This window comes from Salvelinus fontinalis, chromosome 5 (assembly GCF_029448725.1).
Source record: "Salvelinus fontinalis isolate EN_2023a chromosome 5, ASM2944872v1, whole genome shotgun sequence".
Classification (NCBI taxonomy): Eukaryota; Metazoa; Chordata; class Actinopteri; order Salmoniformes; family Salmonidae; genus Salvelinus; species Salvelinus fontinalis.
In genome coordinates, this window is record NC_074669.1 from 15054818 (window position 1) to 15073346 (window position 18529).

The window sequence follows — 18529 nt, forward strand, 5'->3', positions numbered from 1 at the left end:
AGACAGTTGTGAAGAGGGGACAACAATTATTTTTCCCCCTCAGGAGACTGAAAAGATTTGGCATGGGTCCCCAGATCCTCAAAGTTTTACAGCTGCTCCATCGAGAGCATCCTGACCGGTTGCATTACTCCTGGTATGGCAACTGCTCGGCATCCAACGATAAGGTGCTACAGAGGGTAGTACGTACTGCCCAGTATATCACTGGGGACAAGCTTCCTGCCATCCAGGACCTACATACTAGGCAGTGTCAAATGAAGGCCCAAAGAATTGTCAGAGACCAGTCACCCAAGTCATAGACTATTCTCTCTGCTACCACACGGCAAGCGGTACCGGAGTGCCAAGTCTAGGTCCTAAACGCTCCTTAAACCTGTTTGGGTGCATGAACCGCTAGCGGGACACCTACGACAACATCCGGTGAAATTGCAGAGCGCGAAATTCAAAATACAAAAATCGTAATATTAAACATTCATGAAAATACAAGTGTCATACATCATTTAAAAGCTTGACTTATTGTTAATCCAACCCCGTTGTCAGATTTCAAAAAGGCTTTACGGCGAAAGCATACCATGCGATTATCTGAGGACAGCGCCCCACATCAAAATACTTCTTCAACCAGCACAGGCGTCACAAAATCACAAATAGCGATTAAATAAATCCCTTACCTTCGAAGATCTTCATCTGTTTGCAATCCCAAGGGTCCCAGCTACACAATGAATGGTTGCTTTGTTCGATAAAGTCCTTCTTTATATCCAAAGTCTGTTTAGTTGGTGCCAATTATCTCAGTAATCCACTCGTTCAACATGCATACAAACGAATCCAAAAAGTTACCGGTAAAGTTAGTCCAAACAAGTCAAACGATGTTTCTAATTAATCCTCAGTTACTCTAATATCTAAAAAAACGATAATATTTAAGACGGAGAGTAGTATGTTCAATAGGGAAGATAAATAACAAGGAGCGCGCACCTCATTCACGCTTCAACAACACTATGCTTCTAATGAGAGACACCTTGGAAAAACTACTACTTGCTAATTTTTCAAAAAACAAGCCTGAAACCCTTTCTAAAGATTGTTAACATCTAGTGGAAGCCATAGGTACTGCAATCTGGGTCCTATCTATTTGTATATCCCATAGGCTAGCATTGAAATGGCCTGTGACCTAAAAAAAAAATCTGGATGGATTTTCCTCGGGTTTTCGCCTGCCATATCAGTTCTGTTATACTCACAGACATCATTTTAACAGTTTTAGAAAATTCCGAGTGTTTTCTATCCAATTATATGCATATCATAGCTTCTGGGCCTGAGTAACAGGCAGTTAACTTTGGGCACGTCAGTCATCCAAAATTCCGAACAATAACCAGTATGCTATAGAAGTTTTAACAGCTTCTACCCTCAAGCCATAAGACTGCTGAACAACTAATCAAATGGCCACCCGGACTATTTACATTGCACCCCCCACCGTTTTACACCGCTGCTACTCGCTGTTTATTATCTATTGCATAGTCACTTTACCCATACCTACATGTACAGATTACCTCGACTAACCTGTACTCCTGCATATTGACTCTGTACTGGTAACACCTGTATATAGCCTCGTTATTGTTACTTTACTGTGTTACTTTTTATTTGATTTTTTACTTTAGTTTATTTAGTAAATATTTTCTTAACTCTATTTCTTGAACTGTATTGTTGTAAGGAAGCATTTCACGGTAATGTCTGCACCTGTTGTATTCGGCGCATGTGACAAATATTGATGTTACCTGTTAAAACCACTTCAATCAGTATATAGATGAAGGGAAGGAGACAGGTTAAAGAAGGATTTTTAAGCCTTGAAACATGGATTGTGTATCATTCAGAGGGTGACTGGGCAAGACAAAATATTTAAGTGACTTTGAACTGAGTATGGTAGTAGGTGCGAGGTGCACTGGTTTGGGTGTGTCATGGATATTCAAGCTCAGCAGTTCCCCATGTGTATCGAGAATGGTCCACCACCCAACGGACATCTAGCCAACTTGACACAACTGTTTCGACACCTTGTAGAGTCAATGCCCCAACGAATTGAGGCTGTTCTGAGGGCCAAAGGGTGTTCAACGCAATATTAGGAAGGTGTTCCTAATGTTTTGTGCACTCAGTACAAATTGCACAAATATTATGTTTACTATTATATTTCCTTAACAAATAATGTTATACACTCCTTTCAATACATAAAAAACCTAATTGTCTTGTTTCTAAATCGACTCTTCGATTAATTAGTAGTCGTCTATCCTTGCCTATACTCTGCTCCTTTCTGTTCGATTAGCTTTGTCTTTTTCAAGATGGCAGCCTAGCGTGGAGAAGTGTTGTGCAGTTATGTAAACATGTCACTATTGAGACTGTGTGCCTTATCGAAGTGTCTGAGTGGTCGAATATTGTTTGAAAGAAGTCTTCGTCGTGTGTCAAATGCTGGCCATTGCCACTACTTTCGTACACTCCGGAATAACGTTGAAAGACGAATATCAGGTAAATGTTGTTGTCCCTTGCGCTAGTTAGTGAACTTTGAAACAGTTAGCTAGCTATCATCATGGGTAACGTTACATTACTTAGACATCAGAGGTCGTTGGCTGATAAATGCCAATATATACATTTATTTTTAAGACGTTGCTAATCCATACTAAATGGCAAATTAATTGACTCAAGTCAACCATTTACCTATGAGTTGGAATGTTTTGAAATGGCACATTTTGTCCATGAGCCAGATCCCCCAGATTTGGGGTGTCATGTCTCATAGTGATTTTTTAAAAAGATCCATGTCCCTAGAGTTGGAAAATGTGTGATAGCAGTGCAGCAATGGTAACTTTCTGTGTTAACACTCTTTCATACCTCCATCCCATTCATATTTTCCTATAGGGATTTTAACCTATGAGAAAATGTCAGTATACAACAAGTTATTGCTCGCTTATTATACCCTTTAATCATTGGGCATTTTTTATTCACAACTATCCATCAGACACATTTTCAGTTAATTTCAGGTTAACAGAACTTTGACCTCTAGGGTATATACACGGTTGAAATCTGAAGTTTACGTACACCTTAGCCAAATACATTTTAACTCAGTTTTTCACAATTCCTAACGCTTAATCCTAGTAAAAATTCCCTGTCTTAGGTCAGTTAGGATCACCACTTTTTTTTAAGAATGTGAAATGTCAGAATAATAGATTTATTTAATTCAGCTTTTCTTTCATCACATTCCCAGTGGGTCAGAAGTTTACATACACTCAATTAGTATTTAGTACTGTTGCCTTTAAATTGCTTAACTTGGGTCAAAAATTTCAGGTAGCATTCCACAAGCTTCCCACAATAAGTTGTGTGAATTTTGGCCCATTCCTCCTGACAGAGCTGGTGTAACTGAGTCAGGTTGTAGGCCTCCATGCTCGCGCACACTTTTTCAGTTCTGCCCACAAATTTTCTACAGGATCGAGGTCAGGGCTTTTTTAGACATTTTGCCATAACTTTGGAAGTATGCTTGGGGTCATTGTCCATTTGGAAGACCAAGCTTTAACTTCCTGACTGATGTCTTGAGATGTTGCTTCAATATATCCACATCATTTTCCTGCCTCATGATGCCATCTATTTTGTGAAGTGCACCAGTCCCTCCTGCAGCAAAGCACCCCCACAACATGATGCTGCCACCCCCCGTGCTTCACGGTTCGGATGGTGTTCTTTGGCTTGCAATCCTCCCCCTTTTTCCTCCAAACATAAAGATGGTCATTATGGTCAAACAGTTCTATTTTTGTTTCATCAGACCAGAGGACATTTCTCCAAAAAGTACGATCTTTGTCCCCATGTGCAGTTGCAAACCGTAGCCTGGCTTTTTTATTGCGGTTTTGGAGCAGTGGCTTCTTCCGTGCTGAGCGGAATTTCGGGTTATGTCGATATAGGACTCGTTTTATTGCGGATATAGATACTTTTGTACCTGTTTCCTCCAGCATCTTCACAAGGTCCTTTGCTGTTGTTCTGGGATTGATTTGCACTTTTCGCACCGAAGTACGTTCATCTCTAGGAGAAAGAACACATCTCCTTCCTGAGCGGTATGACAGCTGCGTGGTCCCATGGTGTTTATACTTGCGTACTATTGTTTGTACAGATGAACGTGGTACCTTCAGGCGTTTGGAAATTGCTCCCAAGGATGAACCAGACTTGTGGAGGTCTACAATTTTTTTCTGGGGTCTTGGCTGATTTCTTTTCATTTTCCCATGATGTCAATGCAAAGAGGCACTGAGTTTGAAGGTAGGCCTTGAAATACATCCACAGGTACACCTCCAATAGGCTAATAGACATAATTTGAGTCAATCAGAAGCTTCTAAAGCCATGAGATAATTTTCTGGAATTTTCCAAGCTGTTTAAAGGCACAGTCAACTTAGTGTATGTAAACTTCTGACCCACTGGAATTGTGATGCAGTGAGTTATATATTAAACTAACTGACTTGCCAAAACATTAGTTTGTTTACAAGGAATTTGTGGAGTGGTTGAAAAATGTGTTTTAATGACTCCAACCTAAGTGTATGTAAACTCCCGACTTCAACTGTATCAGAATTACCTGTATAAATGGCTTTAAATCAGAAACCCTGATACATTTTAAACGTATAACAAGTGGTTCTGAAAGGTCATGAAATCACATTTGAAATGATATGTAATATAACCAACTTTGATAGCACCAGCTACAACTATTGTTTTGTAAAATCACCCATATTGTGCCATTTAATATTAGAATGTTTGGAGCTTAGCCATAGAAATCCATGTAATGAGGCAGATATGTTTTTGGATTGTAACTTGTGTGCAATTTGGTGCTTATTTCACTTAAGTTACAATCCAAAAACATAGCTGCCTCATTACATGGATTTCTATGGCTACACTTCAAACATTCTAATATTAATGGCACAATATGGGTGCCATTTTGTATGGGTGCTCCAGCTCCTTCAAGTTGGATGGGTTCCACTGGTGTACAGCAGTCTTTAAGTCATACCACAGATTCTCAATTGGATTGAGGTCTGGGCTTTGACTAGCCATTCCAAGACATTTAAATGTTTCCCCTTAAACCAGTTGAGTGTTGCTTTAGAAGTATGCTTATGGTCATTGTCCTGCTGGAAGGTGAACCTCCGTCCCAGTCTGAAATCTCTGGAAGAGTGAAACGAGTTTCCCTCAAGAATTTCCCTATATTTAGCACCATCATTCATTCAATTCTGACCAGCTTCCCTCTCCCTGCCAATGGAAAAACACCCCCACAGCATGATGCTGCCACCACCATGCTTCACTGTGATAGGGATCACCCTTGTGATAGGGTTCTTGGGGTGATGAGTAGTCTTGGGTTTGCGCCAGACATAGCTCAATTTGTCTCATCTGACCAGAGTACCTATTCCCATATGTTTGGGGAGTCTCCCACATGTCTTTTGGCGAACACCAAACGTGTTTGCTTATTTTCTTCATTAAGCAATGGCTTTTTTCTGGCCACTTCTCCATAAAGCCAAGCTCTGTGGAGTGTACGGCTTAATGTAGTCCTATGGACAGATACTCCAATCTCTGCTGTGGAGCTTTGCAGCACCTTCAGGGTTATCTTTGGTCTCTTTGATGCATCTCTGATTAATGCCCTCCTTGCCTGGTCTGAGAGTTTTGGTGGGCGGCTCTCTCTTGGCAGGTTTGTTGTGGTGCCATATTCTTTAAAAAATGTTATAATGGATTTAATGGTTCTCCGTTGGATGTTCAAAGTTTCTGATATTTTTTTTATAACCCAACCCTGATCTGTTCTTCTCCACAACTTTGTCCCTGACCTGTTTGGAGAGCTCCTTGGTATTCATGGTGCCGCTTGCTTAGTGATGTTGCAGACTCTGGGGCCTTTCAGAACAGGTGTATGTATACTGAGATCATGTGACAGATCATGTGACACTTAGATTGCACACAGGTGGACTTTATTTAACTAATTATGTGACTTCTAAAGGTAATTGGTTGCACCAGATCTTATTTAGGGACTTTAGGGGGTGAATATATATGCACACCCCACTTTTCCATTTTTATTTTTTTTAGAGTTTTTTATTATTCTTATTTATTTCACTTCACCAATTTGGACTATTTTGTGTATGTCCATTATAGAGGTCGACCGATTAATCGTAATGGCCGATTAATTAGGGCCGATTTCAAGTTTCCATAACATTCATTCAAACAGCACTTTCGTGCGTTTTGCCAGCAGCTCTTCACTGTGCTTCAAGCATTGCGCTGTTTATGACTTCAAGCCTATCAACTCCCGGGATTAGGCTGGTGTAACCGATGTGAAATTGCTAGCTAGTTAGTGGGGTGCGCGCTAATAGCGTTTCAAACGTCACTCGCTCTGAGACTTGGAGTAGTTGTTCCCCTTGCTCTGCATGGGTAATGCTGCTTCGAGGGTGGCTGTTGTCGATGTGTTCCTTGTTCGAGCCCAGGTAGGAGCGAGGAAAGGGACGGAAGCTATACTGTTACACTGGCAATACTAAAGTGCCTATAAGAACATCCAATAGTCAAAGGTATATGGAATACAAATGGTATAGAGAGAAATAGTCCTATAAATACTATTTTAACTACAACCTTACCTTGGAATATTGAAGTCTCATGTTAAAAGGAACTACCAGCTTTCATATGTTCTCATGTTCTGAGCAAGGAACTTAAACGTTAGCTTTTTTACATGGCACATATTGCACTTTTACTTTCTTCTTCAACACTTTGTTTTTGCATTATTTAAACCAAATTGAAGATGTTTCATTATTTATTTGAGGCTAAATGGATTTTTATTGATGTATTATATTAAGTTAAAATAAGTGTTCATTCAGTATTGTTGTAATTGTCATTATTACAAATAAAAATAAAATCGGCCGATTAATTGGTATCAGCCTTTTTTGGTCCTCCAATAATCGGTATCGGTGTTGAAAAATCATAATTGGTCAACCTCTAGTCCATTACATGAAATCCCTTTACAAACCATTTAAATTACAGGTTGTAATGCAACATAATAGGAAAAACTCCAAGGGGGATGAATACTTTTGCAAGGCACTGTATATAGTAATTCTCACAACAATCTTCTTACAGATCCACCATGGACATCACAACGAAGCCATTTCTCAGCTCTGATCCCAAAGAAAGAGGGTGGGAAAAAATGAGTATGGGAACAATCTCAGCTGTTAGATGGTATGTAATAAATTCCTTTCATCATGCATGTGATCCCTCAAATGCTTTTACATGTTTGTTTTCTATTATATCACAATGCTAGTATTTTCTCTGTCTCGTTCTTTTTTCCAGTGCTTGAAGCCAGAATCCAGCAACTCCAATCTGACATTGTTTTAGATGTCCAACATGCAAAGGTACAATTTGTCAACGCTTCCAAGTCGGGGAGAGGGGCTTCTTCAGGGAAGAGTCACAAAAATGTTTCTGGGGTGAGGACTGAGTTGCCCAAGGTGGGACAGACTATTAGTAAGGGAGGGGGCAAAGATGCTTCAGCCTCCAAATCCCGCTGGATGGAGAAACTGATTCAGGAGAAGACGACTAAAACAAAGAAACTGAACCTGAAGCTAGGCATAGAAGATAAACCTGTGAAAAGCAGAAAAGGAAAACTGATGCTACCAGGTACCGCACAAAAAAACATATCGACAAAAGCAGGAAAAAAGACTGCATCGACCTCTAAAAAGAGCAAGACTCTGAAAAACCAAGAGCCAACTGCAAACCAAGCACACACTATGGCAGATGCACCGGTTGCTGCTGCAACTGTGCCTATTAGAAAAGCCAAAGGAAAGGGGAAAGCCTCAAAGGAGCCGGCTCCTGAGTTGTCTGAGGCTAGGGACCAGGAGCTGGCTGAGGTGGAGAGGAAGGCGGAGGCCAAGGCCCAGGAGCTGTCTGAGGTGGAGAAGTTGGAGAGGAAGCTTAACCAGTGGGCTATGTCGGCCAGCCCGGAGCTCGTGCAGGATAACAGCGAGCCCAGGATGTACGAGGGCGTCCAGCTTAGTGTGCATTGCTACCTGGAGGCCTGTGTGGTCTGTGGCGACATTGACCGAGCCCAGCGCCTCCTGCTCACTCACCACCGCATGATCAGCCGACGCAACCTGCTCAACATAGGACTCTACAACGTCATGATGAGGGTCTGGGCCAAGAAGGTAAGTGCTGCTCACTCTTGTATTAGAATTCTACAATTCTAATACTTTGTCTACACAAGTCTCTAAATTCTGCATTACCTCCTTATTCTCCATGTGGACAACTGCAGGTCTCTTTGAACCAGATTGGACGTATGTTCATTCTGGTAGAAGAGGCAGGTCTGAAACCTAACCTCACCTCCTACTCTGCTGCACTGGAGTGTATGGGCCGAACCCCTAACTGTTCTCCAAAGGTCATCAACAGGTAGGCTAACCCACAGACAGCCATTTACAGAACTTAACTTATAACTGTAACTCTAGGTTCATCTGGAACTTGTTGACATTAGGTAAATATGATAATATTTGACTGTTAAACAAAACAATGCCTAGACTGCTTTAAATGTGTATGAGAATTCGTTGTGGTCTTGGATGATTGTTACTAGATGGCCAGTGCATTTGTAGCCTGAGTTTCCCACTAGATGTCAGACTCTCCTATTAGCTTTGCGGTTAATATTTCTCTTTATTCTAGCCGCCTCTGTGATCCAGTGTTAACGAGCGTGTCTAGAGATACTGGGATTTCAACACTGTTTAAATATGAGATCATCGCTATTTCTACCCAGTCTAGCACCAGGCCACTGAATACCCTCTAGTCTAGAGGATGCTGCCATTATATTTCCTGTAATACGTTGTTGCGTGGGGCATTTTTTGAGGGCTGAGCACGTGGGCCAGCTGTGTGTGGAGAGGTGTTATGGGTGCCAGCGACGCGTCTTTCCTGGAAGTGAGGAGGCGCTAGGCAGGCATCCTGAATGAGAAGTCTCCATTGATGAGTGATATTGCATTTAGGCCAGTGGTGGTGTCGGTCACGGCATGCTTCCTCCAGACAGATTTATTGCATGACATTTAGCATGGCGGCACACATTGTGTATACTGATATGTGTATTGATGTGTTTACAGGGCTCATCTGTGAAAGAGACCATGGTCTCAGCATGACTCACTGTCAAAATAAATGTTAATATAGACCTAGTCCTGGAAGAGGGAGAGAGATCTCGCTATATCTTAATGAATGTCCCTATCTGATGTAGGCCAGGACAATCTGCTGGCTGACTATACAGAGACCGGGCCAAATGGATTTCAGTCAGGCCAAATGGATTGTGATTGATACCTTATGTGTTTGTATGTGTTAACTTCTCTAGGGTAGGGGGCAGCATTCGGAATTTTGGATGAAAAGCATGCCCAAATTAAACTGCCTGCTACTCGGGCCCATGCATTTGGATAGAAAACACTCTAAAGTTTCCAAAACTGTTAAAATAGTGTCTGTGAGTATAACAGAACTGATTTAGTAGGCGAAAACCTGAGAAAAATCCATTCAGGATTTAGTTTTATTTTTGGTTTTGTGGTTTTCTATTCAATGCCGTGACAGTATCCATTGACTTAGGACTCAAATTGCACGTCCTGTGGCTTCCAATAGATGTCAACAGTCTTTAGAAATGGTTTCAGGCTTGTATTCTGAAAAATTAGGGAATAAGAGCAGTCTGAATGAGTGGACCTGCGACCAGAGAGAGTGTCTTTCTTGTTTATCTTTTATATTGACGTTATTGTCCGGTTGAAATATTATCGATTATTTAGGCTAATAACAACCTGAGGGTTGAATATAAACATCGTTTGACGTGTTTCTATGAACTTTACGGATACATTTGTCTTCCTGTTTTGACTGCGTTTGAGCCTGTGGATTACTGAAGAAAACGCGCAAACAAAACTGAGGTTTTTGGATATATAGAGACTTTATCGAACAAAAGGAACATTTATTGAGTAAATGAATGTCTTCTGAGTGCACCAATATGAAGATCACTAAAGGTAAGGGATTAATTTTATCTCTATTTCTGACTTGTGTAACTCTTCTACTTGACTGGTTACTGTTTGTAATGATTTGTCTGCTGGGCTATGTTCTCAAATAATCGTAAGGTATGCTTTCGCCGTAAAGCATTTTTTAAATCTGACATCGTGGTTGGATTCACAAGAAGTTAATCTTTAAACCTATGTAAAATATGTTTTGTTTTCTGAATCTTTACAATGAGTATTTTTGTATTTGAATTTGGTGCCCTGCAGTTTCACTGGCTGGTGAGGGGGTGGGTCGCTAACGTCTCACGTACCCTAGAGAGGTTTTAACAACCTGCTGTCAGTAATTTGATTATGCTTATTGGACAAGGAAATAACAGTCTGTTTGGAGGCTTGGTGGAACTCAATTTGTCAATGTCAATATGCTGACTAGAACGTTAGGCTAATTCATTCAAAAGGAGATAAAAAATAAAATAATATCTGCAAAAACTGTCTGGTAATGGTATTCATGACACAGACTGTTCTATCAGATTTGGTTTCTAGCCTTGTTGTGTAGAACTGCAGGTTATTTGAATACAGAGTCACGGCAGAGAATCCTGAGTCAGTCTACGATTGTGGTGAAAGTGATTTCCTTTCGTGTGGTCTTTCAGACTATCATGACGCTGACCCTCTTGTCTCTGGCTATCCCGCCCTACTCTGCTGTCCCCCCTGAGGATGTCACCCTATGCAGTGTGGCCCAATGACAGAGCATGTTGCAGAGCAGTAGGGGTGGATAGGGCCAGCTGGTTGGTCCATCGATGGGATACCAATGACATTGTTGTTCTGCAGTGGTGTTCTCCTGCTCCTTCTTCAGCCCAGCCATCTTTCTCTCACACTGTTCTTCCTCCCTTTCCCCTGTTTGTCTCAAGTTCCCCCTCTCTTTCTGTCTCTCTCCTGCTCCCTCTTCAGCCCAGCCATCTTTCTCTCACACTGTTCTTCCTCCCTTTCCCCTGTTTGTCTCAAGTTCCCCCTCTCTTTCTGTCTCTCTCCTGCTCCCTCTTCAGCCCAGCCATCTTTCTCTCACACTGTTCTTCCTCCCCTTCCCCTGTTCGTCTCAAGTTCCCCCTCTCTTTCTGTCTCTAGTCATACTGTATCTCCTGGCCTGATCTGGGTTCCATTGTCCACAGTGGCACTGTGCCTGGTGGCTAGCATCCTTTTAAAGCACATCTCATTCCTACAGAACTAAAGTTTATCTTCAGCTTGCACAACTCAGCTATGTCGCTCTCTTGCTCGTCATCTCCCTGCGAGCTGATAGCAGTGTAATCCCCGCCCCTGTCTCTTTATTCCTCCAGACCACACTGAGAGAACAAGGCCTAATCTCCTCTTTGTTCAAGAGACACTGAGAAAATGACATTTTAAACAGTACAGGGAGTCTTTAATGGCCATTCCAATATCTCTCCCGGATTCCGTTTGGTTCTGTGAATGCTATTTAATTGCTGTCTTGCAGAAAGCTGTGGAGGGCAAAGGAATATTCTCTCATTGATGACAAATCTTCCCCCCTCCGATACCTCATCCCTTTGTCACTGTCGCAGTATTCTGTTTTGCTCCATTAGAGGGCAGTGCTAACACAAGCCCACCAGGGACCTCTGTCTCTGGGTTACATCAAGGTGTTACACATCACATGCCACAGCATAACTTTTCCTTCCTACTGACAGACGGCATTCATACAGTGCTCTGAACAGGTCACATATAGGAGCAATTGACCTCAACCCCAGAGTAGAGTAGGGTAGACGACTCGCCTCATCATGGTCTAAGACACTGCATCTCGGTGCTAGAGGTGTCACTGCAGTACCTGGTTCGAATCCAGGCTGCATCACATCCGGCCGTGATTGGGAGTCCCATAGGGCGGCGCACAATTGGCCCAGCGTCGATCGGGATTTGCCGGGGTAGGCCGTCATTGTAAATAAGAATTTGTTCTTAACTGACTTGCCTACTTAAATAAAGCTTCAAAACATTTTTTTTAGCCCATGAGTAGAGTAAAATAGATTAATTCTTGAATCTATAGTAACTAGACTGGACTAGAATGAAATAGAACAGAACACTATTTCCAGCATGCCATGCGGCCATGCTGTCTGACACACAACATGCCCTTTCTCAGACATTCATGTTGACTTAGCTTAGTAGTACACTTCAGCTTTGTCTCTTGCTTAGTTCCCAAAGGCTCCATCGGTTATCCAACGGGCCGCTTTGAATTAGCCAGGCCTTAGTCTCCTCAATCCCTCTTCAGCTTCAGTTGATGCTCCATACACTACATTTTGTATTCCACTGGCTGTGTGCACATCGCTATCTCCTGAATTCAACAGTCCAGTCATGGCAGGTATGGAGTCTCAGGATGACCATCATTTGAATTAAAATGACACAACGTGCTCTGTGACCGGTCTGTGGACTGCCTGATATTTCCAATGCTTCTGGGGCAAAAATTATGTTTGTTATGCTGGCATTGTCAATCAGCATAATAAAGCCATGCATATGATATCGGAGCCGAGGTGCTTTAAATATAATTAAGTCACCATGGGGCCACAGTAAACCAGATCCGACATTAGGCCTCGTTCACCTTCTGAAGACCAAGGTCAAAAAGTTGACTTCTATGTTTTTTATGCTGATGAAAGTACATGCCTAACTTTTTACTTCAAGCAAATAAGATAATATTACCAGAAGATTATCAACACTTGTAATTTATCCATTGCCTTTATCCGTCCCCAAGGCACTCATCTGTAAGTAATGGCTATTTGAAAGAGATATGCAAAATGCAACTTTGTAGGGAGTACTGACTGAGGTTTGCTATCTTGTCTCTGACATTTTTCCCCCTGTCTGTCCTCAGGGTCCTGCGTCAGATGAAAGAAGATGGCCTGTGTGTGGAAGAGCTGTTCAGATGCTGTGTGTTCAGGCAGGATGAGAGGGACATGGTGCTGAGGGCCATCCACACCGTGGAACCAGACTTTCAACCCAGCATCAACACTGTCCTGCACACTTGCTCCTCACCGCTGGTCAAAGACTTCTACACAGAGGTAGGACACATGTCAACATATGAGTCGAGTAGACACGTCAACCCATCTGTGGAGGATGCAGAATTCAGAGACTTGTTTTTTATAGCTTGATCGGACCTGTCCTTTATGTTCGTTTTTTGCTTATGAAGCGTTTTGAGAGATCTATTATGAAAAGTGCTATATACATCAAATAAATTATTATTTATTATGAATCGAGTAAAATATAATCATTATTGAATCTATAGTGACTGGACTAGAAAGAAATAGAATAGAACACTCTTTCCATTGTTGGAGACAGAAATGTGTCTCTCTGTCCCTCTCGCTGTCATGCAGCCATGCTGTCTGACACATAACGTGCTTTTTCTCAGTCTAGGGGTGTATACGTCTTGCAACAGAAACCGTTTATTGTTTATGAACCAAACAGAGCAAATTGAACGAAACGTGGAGAGACCTACCTGAATTTGAGCAATATAAACTCGTTTTTGTTGCAAAACATTTCCGTTTGGAGTAAACGGTTTTGCAACAGACTAAATGTTTCGCAACAATCAGCGTAATAAATTCACCCCAGGCCTGGAGGGTTCTCTGGAAGCAGTGGTTGGACTGTGTCATGTGTTTGTCCTATAACAATCTCTATGTAATCATGGTGCAGTATCCAGCAGCATACCACCCTGCATCTCACTGCTCGCTTGCCTGCTCGCTTGCCTCTGAAGCTAAGCAGCGTTGGTCCCTGGATGGGAGATCAGATACGGCTGGAAGTGGTGTTGGAGGGCCAGTAGGAAGCACTCTTTCCTCTGGTCTAAAAAATAAAATATCCAATGCCCCGTGACAGGGACTGGGGACATGACCCTGCGTAAGGGGCCGTCTTTCGGATGGGACGTTAAACGGGTGTCCTGAATCTGTGGTCACTAAGGATCCCATGGCACTTATCATAAGAGTAAGGGTGTTAACCCTGGTGTCCTGGCTAAAATCCCAATCTGGTCCTCCTACCATCATGGACACCTAATCATCCCCAGCTTCCAATTGGCTCATTCATCCTCCCTCCTCTCCCCTGTAACTATTCCCCAGGTTGTTGTTGTAAATGAGAATGTGTTCTCAGTCAACTTACATGATAATAAGGGTTAAATAAATAAAATACATTTACAGAGCGACTTACAGGAGCAATTACAACCAAATCAAACTTTATTTGTCACATGTGCCAAATACAACATGTGTAGACCTTACTGTGAAATACTTACTTACAAGCCCTTAACAAACAATGCAGTTTGAGAAAGTGTTCAAATATTTACCAACTAAAGTAAAAAAAATAATAAAAAGTAACACAATAAAATAGCAATAACGAGGCTATATTACAGGGGGTACTGAGTCAATGTTCTGGGTTACAGGTTAGTTGAGGTAATTTGTACGTGTAGGTAGGGGTAAAGTGACTATGCATAGATAATAAACAGCAAGTAGCAGAAGTGTTAAAAACAAATGGGGGGGATGGCCATTTGATTAATTGTTCAGCAGTCTTATGGCTAGTGGGTAGAAGCTCTTAAGGAGCCTTTTGGTCCTAGACTTGGCGCAGCGCTACCGCTTGGCGTGCGGTAGCAGAGAGAACAGTCTACAACTTGGGTGACTGGAGTCTTTAACACATTTTTGGGGCTTTTTTCTGACACTGCCTAGTATATAGGTCCTAGATGTTGTTGCCTACCCTTACCACCTGGGGGCGACTCATCAGGAAGTCCAGGATCCAGTTGCAGAGGGAGGTGTTTAGTCCCAGAGTCCTTAGCTTAGTGTTGAGCCTTGTGGGCACTATGGTGTCGAACGCTGAGCTGTGGTCAGTGAACAGCATTCTCACATAGGCATTCCTTTTGTCCAGGTGGGAAAGGGCAGTGTGAAGTGCGATTTGAGTCATCTGTGGATCTGTTGGGGCGGTATGTGAATTGGAGTGGGTCTAGGGTATCCGGGATGATGCTGTTGTGAGCCATGACCAGCCTTTCAAAGCACTTCATGGTTACTGACGTGATAACTACGGGGTGGTAATCATTTAGGCAGGTTACCTTCGCTTCCTTATGCACAGGGACTATGGTGGTCTGCTTGAAACATGTAGGTATTACAGACTCGGTCAGGGAGAGGATGAAAATGTCAGTGAAGACACTTGCCAGTTGGTCAGTGCATGCTTTGAGTACACGTCCTGGTAATCCATCTGGCCCCGCAGCTTTGTGAATGTTGATCTGTGTTAAGGTCTTGCTCACCATGGCTACAGAGAGCGTTATCACACCATTGTCCTGAACAGCTGGTGCTCTCATGCGCGCTTCAGTGTTGCTTGCTGCGAAGCGAGCATAAAAGGCATTTAGCGTGTCTGGTAGGCTTGCGTCACTGGGCAGCTCGCGGCTGGGTTTCCCTTTGTAGTCCGTAATGGTTTTCAAGCCCTGCCACATCCGACGAGAGTCAGAACCGGTGTAGGAGTCAATCTTAATCCTGTATTGACGCTTTGCCTGTTTGATGGTTCGTCTGAGGGCATAGTGGGATTTCTGTTAAGGTTAAGTGGTGCTGCTATGCTTTCTCACATGATTCACTTTTTGCCATACAGGATGTATTTTTAGCTGTGCTTGTACCATGGGGAGAGAAGGAGTTGTTTTTTAACTCAGTGCCAAGTTTTCATAACACCGTCTCACGGGAAGTCGAAACTGCACATTAGAATAATATATATACTAGTACTATTTGCAAATTAGATGTGCAGAAATGCAGTTTTATCTAGTGTTAGGAGATGCTGTGTTCTCCTGTGAGGGGGATATTACATTTCTATCATTATGAGCCAACTCATTAATCTTGGTGCCCTACTGCATTTGATCTATGGTTTAGCTGACAGTTCTGCATTTGCCAGGGGTCCTAGCTAGAAGAGAGAGTGAGAAGGAAAAGGAGGGAGACTTGGTTGTCCCATTCCGGTCCATGCTGGCTCTGCTCCGTCTCTGGACAATCTCTGCCCCTGGGCAGAATAAGTGTCTGACACACTTCTACACACGCAAACAACAATACACATGAACATACTTATTATTCAGTCCTCTCTCATGGCCCAGCATGAACTGCCATAGAAGCACTGAAACAGAATGTTATAACATAAGAGTGTCCGCTAAATGACTAAAATGTAAATATATGTGTCCAAATACATCAGTGTATATACTGTAGTTCCTCAGCAGCAAAGCTTGCACTTTAAGTAAGACTAGTATTGTGCCATGCTTTAGTGCCTTAGAGCCAGTGACCAAGTGACTTATCTCCCGTGGAAACTTTTGTTTTATTTTCGCTGCCGTTCAAGCGGCCTCTCCTTTGCGGACATATTTAGTGTCTCTTCCTGTGTCTCCAGTGTTAATAAAGAGACATCGTACATCAACCCTTCTATGAAGTGTTAACTGATAATACCCAGATGTCCTTGCACAGGTCACGGATGCCCACTTTCAATAATAAAATACAAAATGAAAAAGTACACAGGCCCTCTCAGTATGTAGGCCTACTCAGTACCCTTCTCACTGGACCACTTAGCCAGCTGTGTGTTTATATAATGACATATATGTGCCGCCACTTTCTATGAGCTTTTTAATTGGGTGCCAGCCAGACCTTTGGTGTGGGTTAAGCTTAAAGCAGCAGCATGTAAAGATGCAGTATAAGCATATTTATTTTTTAATTGGCCACGGGAGGGTGATGGGATGGATGTTAATTTGCATAGCTACTGGCTGTTAATTGAGGCTCTGTGTTTGGTTTGCGTTAGTTTGGGCCCTCGTGTCCTCTTTATTTCTCTCTGTCAGGTGACTGCAGGCACAGGGGGAATGGTGGCATGGGCCTGCCTTAGTCCATTTAGTGCCTTTACTCCAAGCACCAAACACACAGAGACACACACAGAGACCGACAGACAGAACTACACTGACCTTAAATGTGTTGCCATCCAATTATAGATGTAAACATAGGAATATTCATACTCCTTTGTAAACGCATATCATTTGATTTTCAGTTTGATCTCGGAAATGAAATGCCAAGCAGTCAAGGTACCAGCCCACAGTAATTGATGGAGCACACAGATGCACACAGATGTGACTACACCTTATTATGCCGAGCATAATGAGCCATCTGTTTACTTTATAGTCTTGTGGAGCTGAATGTCTAGTGATTAAGCCTGGGTAAGGTTCTGTGTGTTGGCAGCAGACTAAGCGTTTAGTGCAGGGTTCCCCAACTGGCCAAATTTGGCCCGCTGGTGATTTTATTTGGCACCCCAAGTTTTTTGAGCAATTTTTGTGGGGTGTAAATACACCAGCACATCAGTGATTTAGAATTTTGGAAATCTGTTCCAAAGTTTTCCCACACATAATAGAGAGGTATACACTCAGTGGCCAGTTTATTAGGTACACCCATCTAGTACTGGGTGGCCCTGAAATGAGCAATTATTGGAGTTGTATAAGATCTCAAATCGCTTTACATTGAAGGGGTGGAATTGTATTTAATCCATTGCCAATGACAAAATCATATTTTCATTATGTTGATTTTTATTTTATTTTTTTATGTTCCATCAGTGTCAGCAGAGAGAGAAGTTTATCTCCAGACATCAGTCAAAACTTTAAATGTAATGCTTTGAGGGCTCTCCTGTTATCTCAGTGATCTGGGTTCAGGCATTTACGGTTTAAACTCTCCCTGCATCTCCAGACAGTGTTTCAGATTGGGAGCAGGAGGACGAGGGTCCCTGGTGGTCTGCAACATTTACAGCGGAATGATAATGTACAGCAGAATGATAATGTATTTTGATGGGGCTCTCCTGAGGAGGGGGCGGAGTCATCTAGAGTCCAGATCAGCCTATCTGCTCTGTGTCAGCTGGGCTCTCCTCCTGGCATGGTCAGGCAATATGACAGTCCCCTAGATGGAGGGTTGACCCAGTATCACAGCCTGGCCTGAGACCTGTTCTGTTCGATCACAATATCTGAATCGGAACACATGCTGAATACCACAGATGGTTATTGGCTAGCTAGTCGAGTCCAAATGAGTTATAAGGTGTGTGTTGTTTAACTTGACATCAACTTTGAACTCATATCCAAAGTGGATCTAAGGCAGAACTTGCTTATGGACCATAGTTCATCATGTTTTCGTCCACCAGAACCACACAGTACCATGCAGTATTACCGTGCTGATGGTGGTGTATGTGAATGTTTCAGAGGGCTCTACTGGCAGAGCAGCGGATGGTGTGGCACGAAGCCCTAGTTGGGGCCCTGAGGGAGAGCAATATGATCCTGGCCAGCATCACCCCGAAGGCCGTCAGACTCAGCCTCTACCCCTACCTCTGTCTGATGGACCAAAAGGACTATGTAGACATCATGATCCAGGTATAAAGCTATTATTATCATCATTATTATTATTATATAACCCACTTAATCCTCTCAACTATCTCTGACCTTGGGTCATATACACTGAGTGTACAAAACATGACATAGACTGACCAGGTTAAAGCTATGATCCCTTATTGATGTCACTTGTTAAATCCACTTCAATAAGTGTAGATGAAGGTGAAGAGACAGGTTAAAGAATGAT

The 18529-nt window shown here is 42.5% G+C and overlaps 1 pseudogene; it reads left to right on the top strand.

The window, feature by feature from the left end:
* Positions 1 to 2311: 2311 nt before the first annotated feature.
* Positions 2312 to 18529, top strand: part of LOC129855187 (DNA-directed RNA polymerase, mitochondrial-like) — a 38967-nt pseudogene continuing 22749 nt past the window's right edge.